This window comes from Pavona decussata, unplaced genomic scaffold (assembly GCF_977016875.1).
Source record: "Pavona decussata unplaced genomic scaffold, jaPavDecu1.1 SCAFFOLD_67, whole genome shotgun sequence".
Classification (NCBI taxonomy): Eukaryota; Metazoa; Cnidaria; class Anthozoa; order Scleractinia; family Agariciidae; genus Pavona; species Pavona decussata.
The window spans coordinates 3,660,633-3,667,500 of record NW_028145486.1 but is presented as its reverse complement, the minus strand read 5'-3'; the positions used below and the strand labels follow the sequence as shown (position 1 = coordinate 3,667,500).

General features: G+C 39.7%; 1 protein-coding gene across 4 annotated transcripts in view; it reads right to left on the bottom strand.

Annotated features, from left to right (window-relative positions):
* Positions 1-5,968: 5,968 nt before the first annotated feature.
* The window catches only part of LOC146478143 (uncharacterized), a 91,033-nt gene continuing 90,133 nt past the window's right edge, over positions 5,969-6,868 (bottom strand). For all 4 annotated transcript variants that reach the window (XM_085112814.1, XM_085112816.1, XM_085112817.1 and 1 more), the window contains one exon: positions 5,969-6,347. The gene's annotated coding sequence lies outside the window, so the exon portion shown is untranslated. The remainder of the gene's footprint in view (positions 6,348-6,868) is intronic.

The window sequence follows — 6,868 nt, the reverse complement described above, 5'->3', positions numbered from 1 at the left end:
AATGGTTTGATATTGATAGAATCCACTTATCCAACTTATTGCATTCCTTCATCTTGGATACCGCCCACAGTTTTTTAGGCATGCTATGGGTCAATATGGTGGTTTTTGTTTTTGCTCTTCTCTCATGTACTTTTTAGTCTGAGAGTGCGAATCTGTAAAAATGCCAGCCACATCCACTCCAGCTGTTTCAATATAGAATTAAGGGTTTCAATAAGCCCGCTTCTTCTCCATGGCATTAGATTTTTTTACTTCACAGGCTGAGATCACTTTGAAGTCCCCAACCAAGACAGTTTCACCATCCAACATAGCGTAAGTACCACTGTGGCCTAGTGAATCACAGCGTCCGTCACCAGTAAGAGTAACTGGTTCAAGCGTAGCTTTCAGTTTATCAAACACTCTGCTTTGCTCTCTTTCCCAATGAGTGTCAATAGTGTGATAAACATGTTTTTCTCGCAAATTGTACTAACAATCCTCTCCAATAGATTTCAGGTTGATGGCAGACGTAAACTGTTCGAATTTTGCAAATTGTATAAACTGAAAAACAACCAGGAAGTCACTGCCAGATTTTCTTCTCCTTTTACCCCAGGAGTTAAAGGCTGTAATTGCCAGGTAAAATTGCAATTTTTTGGTGAGCAATTTAGTTTGATTGTGTCTTGTGAGCCCTCATTTTCTCTTTCATCAATTTTATCCTCATTTACAGGGGAGCCAAACTGGGGACAAAACCTTATCGGTTAATGAACATTTCTTCAAATACAACAAAAATTTATTTCCATCCAATGTGGGGAATTTAGATGTTCAGCACTCTTTCTTGGTGTTGTACTTGTTTGTGAGGATTGTTGAGAAGATGCTACATAATCTGTGAGGATCAAGTTCCACCTTATATTTAGCTGGAAAGGATAGCATGTAGCTGCATGTGGTGAGGGAAAAAGCTCATCATTCACGCCTTACATACCTCTTACTAACCGAGTACGAGGTCCGTACTGTAAGTTACGGACCCAGTTTTTTCTCGGCCGTTGAAAATGCGCGAAGCTCGGGAAAAACGAGGATCCGTCACTTGCAATATGGGCCGAGAAAACGAGGTTAATAAGATATTTATTCCATCTCTGAAGTTAATCGGGCGCGCGAGAAAGGAAAATAGCGGGCCGCACAGTGAAATACGGCCCGTAAAATCGACTATTAGTAATTGCACCGTGCGTACTAACTGAGAGATATATAGAGGATATTACGTGGCCCCCGCGGAGATACGAAATTTCTCTTCGAGTGTTGAAAAAACGAGTGAAATATTTTTCAACATGAGAAGAGAAATCTCGTATCTCCAAGCGACCATGTAATTTTCTTTTTATTATATAAAATCCTCACAATACAGCAAAATATGCTTTGTTCTTTATTTCAAAAACTAAGGTTTGAAATTGAGTACATAAGCTTACAGTCAGTTGTTTATTTGTTTCAATCGTAAACCAGGCCAAGTTATGTCAATACAAAGTAAGACTAAGCGAAAAGGCCACAAATAAAATCTATATAAATAGAAAACGGATAAACAGGTAGGTCCCTGGTATAAGCTAATGGCATATTAAATATGGTTAGAAATTTGGCTTAGAGCAACAAGTAAATCTGAACATACCGTCCTAGCTTTCATCGCTGCTTTCAACTACCCTCACACAACTCGACGTCGTACGCAGTTTTCCTCTTTGTGTTCGGATTTTCTTGTTCTTCTACGAATTCGATCAGTTTCTTATCTGTGATCTCGACAAATCTGCTTGAGCTTGTCTCCATATTAGAATAAACTTAACTTCGAATTGCGAAAAGACCAACTCAAAAACTCCCAAAAGATCAAACGACAGCCAAACGGCGGAAACCTTTCGGAAAACCACAAGTGCTTGACAGCGCGCGAAAATACTGCCAGCTGATTGGTCAAAAATGATATCACACATGTGTGGATAAAAATGATATCGCCACTGGCGGGATAGCGTTTTTATCGATTTGCTACCACTCGGTATATCACTAAATTTTATATAATAAAATAAAATAACACACACTAATATGTTTCGACTATTTTTAGCAGTCAAAACACAAATAACTTGACATCACAGCCACCTAAGAAGCTCAAAGTACTGCTTCCATAAAGACCTTTGGACAGAAATAAGAAGTCATAAGTTTTATTTGTCTTGCTATTTTAACAAAAAATGCGGCAATAACTAAAAGTGTTAATTGTTGTTGTTGTTATTATTTATTGCTTGAAAACACTCCTACAAATCTTTTTCTAATTTTCCCCACAAATGGTCTAGTTGAGTAGTTTAACTCCTGATAGATTCGTTGTAAAGTGTCTGACTTGATTTCAAGATAATCAACGTTATTTAAAATGAAGCGCTTTGCGTCACCGTTGCTATGGTTACATCTATTGCTTAAAAAAAATTGACTATAGGTTGAAAAGGTGGGGGAAATCAAAGCAAGCCTTCCATGCGAAATATTGATTTGAAAAGATCCACCCCAATGCCAGAATGTTCACTCAAAATCTCTCGAGCAGTGTCGAAGAAAATTGCATTGCTTCATCTTCCATGATTCTTTCATGGGTGGTTTCTTTGATTGCATTGACCGCATTATCCAATTTTGCATCGCCATTAATAACGTCTTGTTTATCAACATTGTGCTCAACATCCTCAATCTCCACAAAGCGTTTTACAGTCGAACCTGTATTAAGCGGCACCGTATTAAGCGGTCACCCTCTGTTAAGCGGTCAGTTGTCAAAGTCCCGAAAATTACTTCCCTTATTTACTGTAATCCTGACCTGTATTAAACGGTCACCTCTATTAAGCAGTCGCGGTCATCCTATACTAAGTCCCAGCAAGCTGTTTCTATTGTGATGTAAAGTATATGAAATGATTCATATATGAACTGCGGATGTAGATGAAAGTGAGAAGTGATCATCGCAGTGAATTTTCCAATGGAATTGCAACTGGAAATTAGAAGCCTGAAAAAAATTCAGGCTTCAACGGGATTCAAACCCGTGACCTCCGCGTTACCGGTGCGATGCTCTACCAACTGAGCTATGACCTGACCTGTTTTAAACGGTCACCTTGTAAAAGGAAACCACTTAAATATGGTACCAAATAGTGTGCCAGGCAATCGGGCTTCTAATGAGCTGCACAATCGTTGCGTCAATGTTTTACTAGTCCGTTTCAATACCATGCTCTCCTTTGTCATACCATTTTACCGCCGAACTTTCTTAACCAAGTAAGTGATGTATTCTGTGCAACCTGTATTAAGCGGTCAACCTGCATTAAGCGGTCACTTAGCCATTCCCCGAGGGTGACCGCTTAATACAGGTTCGACTGTATTTTTTTTTCAGTTTCTGTTCCTGAGGGTCAACAACGAGGGCACTATCAGTTGTAACACCTCAGAATGTGTTGCTTCAACTTCAATGTTCTCTTCCTCGATATACCTGTACATGTCACCTTTCTCACTTTCCATGTTACTAGAAGAAGGCATTGTGCACTTGCTAGAAGAAGTCTGCTTTTTTCCTGTGAGTGTGATTGCATCCCTCTATTTTTACTCAGTACAATTTTTTTACTTAGTACAAATTAATCAATGGTCTGTATTATAGACTGTAAATGCAAACACCAAAATTTGGCTATTACTGTACATATTGTTTTTCCTTGATGAACATCCACATCCTGACTGCCGAAGCACCTGAATCAAGTAACGAACTTTTCCTCTCACCACTATCCTCTCCAGTGAAAGATAAGGTGATGACAAGTGATAATTTTTAACCAGGTGTAACAAGGGCAAGTATTGTTATCAGCATTTTATATTTATTCCCTCTTAGAAAAAAAGCGATCGCATCATTTTTAGTAAGATTGCTACCAGCAAAATAAAGCACAATTGAAGATTACAGACACCAAACGCAGAATGTGTGGCACCGCTACAGAGTCAAGCTGTGTGCTTGCCCAAAGATCCTACAAAGTCTCTATAAAGCAAGACATGAGGGACCGTTAAGACCTATCTATCACCGCCTACTAGAAACGTGCAACTTTCAGGAGAGCGACAATGATAAACCATGGAACCAACAAAGGCCACCCTCTGCAGTAATGGAGAATGAAAACGCTAAAATTCTTTGGGATGTACCTTTCGAACTTCCAAAGGCACCAGAAAATGAAGCAAATAAAATAGACATGACAGTATACAACAAACAGACTAATAATTGGACAATACTTGAAGGCACTGTCTGCCAGGTTGGCACAATTGCGGGTAAAACAGCTAAGAAACAGTAAAAATTCACAGAACTACGTACAGGCATCAAACAACTTTATAAAAACACGAGCGTTAAACAAATCAATATTGTTTTCGACTTTCTCGGAGGCTTCCATGGGGAGTTATGGAAAGGACAAAGCTCAATACCAAACACTGAAAAGAGCTGTCCTTCCTTGTCGAACGCTTTCAGAAATGGATTATCTGCCAGAACGCAAATATAGTTAAGAAGTTCTATTAATACGTATAAACTGTTTGAATGTAATGAAAATAACTTTCACGAAAGTTGTTAAAAGAAGACTTTCAGTGAAAAATACTCACACATCTTTATCTCTAACTTTAAATCTTATTATTTTAAGTATTTGCGTTTGTTCTCTGTCAAGATTGTCACAAATCAAAGCTAAAATTAGAGAAATGTGTGCAAGAAGAATTTGTCAGAGTTTATGCCAACGACACAGTGTGTTGCGAGGCGTTTGTTTGACTGTTTAAGCGAAGAATCAAATTTTCTAAAATGAAGTAAAATGGGAAGTAAAACTCTAGGGAAATAATGAACATGAACCGTAAAACTGAGCTCAAAAGACTGCTCTGCAGTTGGCAATATTATGAAGCTTAAAGGCTGGTTTCCATATGATCGCGGATCGCAGATCGCAGATCGCGGATCGCAATAAGGTCTGCGATCGTCTGCGATCCTGCGATCGTGATCGAAGACGATCGCAGAAGATAGAACCATGTCTGGTTTCCATATGATCGCGGATCTCAGATCGCAGATCGCAATAAGGTCTGCGATCGTCTGCGATCATATGGAAACTACTTCTGCGATCGTCTGCGATCCTGCGATCGTGATCACAGACGATCGCAGAAGATAGAACCATGTTCTATCTCCTGCGATCGTTTGCGATCTGCGATCTGCGATCGTCTGCGATCGCAGAAGTAGTTTCCATATGATCGCAGACGATCGCAGACCTTATTGCGATGTGCGATCCGCGATCATATGGAAACCAGCCTTAAGTCAAATGAGGTGTCTATTTCACTGCTATTCTCCTGCGATTTTGAAATCTTTTAATTTATGCAGATTACGAGCTTTTCGCTCTATTTTAGCCGTTTTAAAACACAAATAACTTGACATCGCAGCCACCTAAGAAGCTCAAGGTACTTTTAGAATCTCTTGCCGTAATAAAAGACCTTTGGACACAAATGAGAAGTTATATGTCAATTTTTTATTTTCTGGTAATACGACGCGAATCCGTCATGGCGTCGAAATGCCAGGAAAACTATCAGGCCTTAAAGGTTTTGGGTGAGGGAAGTTTACCATCGGCGACAAGGCCAAGGCGAATTTAATAACTTAGTTCTGGAACTTCGTGGAGGAGAAAGAGAACTATATCTTCCCACGCCAGTGTTTTCTTGTTTACATCCTTGAAAAAACTTATCAGCCTTGTTGTACAGAACTGGATATAACCTGACTGATTCTGCGAGCAACTCGTCTACAGATGTCATAGCGTCCGCCATTTTGCTTATGATACTTTCCGCAAAAGTCTGGGTCAAAGTGACCTGTGATTGGTTGAAGGGCTTGAGCTTATGCTTATGCTTATGTCGGCCCGTTCTCACTTGTGAAAACTGCGACGTAGGCATAAGCATAAGCACAAGCCGACACAAGAAAAACAAACATGTTTTTTTATGCTTATGCTTATGCTTATGCTTATGTCGTGGGTGTTCTCACTTGCTTATGCTTATGTTATGCTTATGCTTGTGCTTATTCTTATGCGCTAGTGAGAACCAGCCTTAACAGCGCACGATCGCAAAATGTCACGCATAACGTGTAATATGACACGCGTGCGAAAAGACATGCGTTCTCTATGGGACGCGTGTGATAAGACAAACCTCACATAACATCTGATTTACAGAAAGTTAACTCAACGAATCTATTTCATGATCACTGGAATGGGACAGAACTTTAATGATAAAAACAAAGCGCTCTGTGAGTGACCAAAGAATGAAGTATTTCAAATTATGTCTACAGTTATTTGTTTATTAAACACGCAAAAAAGAAAATAAACTTCACTCGCACTGGAAGGCAACGCAAAGGTCGAAGTGTACGTTTTTTTCTTTTAGCGGTTTTGCGTGATTGCCAATGGACAAAACATCATGACACAAAAGAGAGTGTTTCCAGGTTTTACAAGGGCTTTAAATGAAAGAAGCTGGGTTTATAGAGTTAAAAGACACTGCAGCTCCCGTGGCGATTGAATAACAAGCAAAAATTGTCCAGTTTTCCTTCCAAGAACAGCCGAAAAATTTTCTTCCTCAATGCCGCGTCGCCGGATGAAACTTGATACACGTGAACGATTTTGGTTGCCTAGCACGTGACCGATTTCTTCCCGGTGTTTTCAGCGTGTCAGTTCCTTTCTGTATCCAGACGACGGCTTTGTAACATCGGAAGAGGCTTTCAGTTTTGCTAAAGCCCGGGTGCTAAAGTTGCTATTTTGGCGTTATCCAACGTAAAAATAAAAATGCGTTTTATAGCGTTGCGGTACTCAGTTGTTGTTGGTATGGATATGCAAATTTTCGGCGTTTACGTTTGTTCCAATGAATCGATCTTATCGCTAACACTCGACATCGAAGGAAAGAT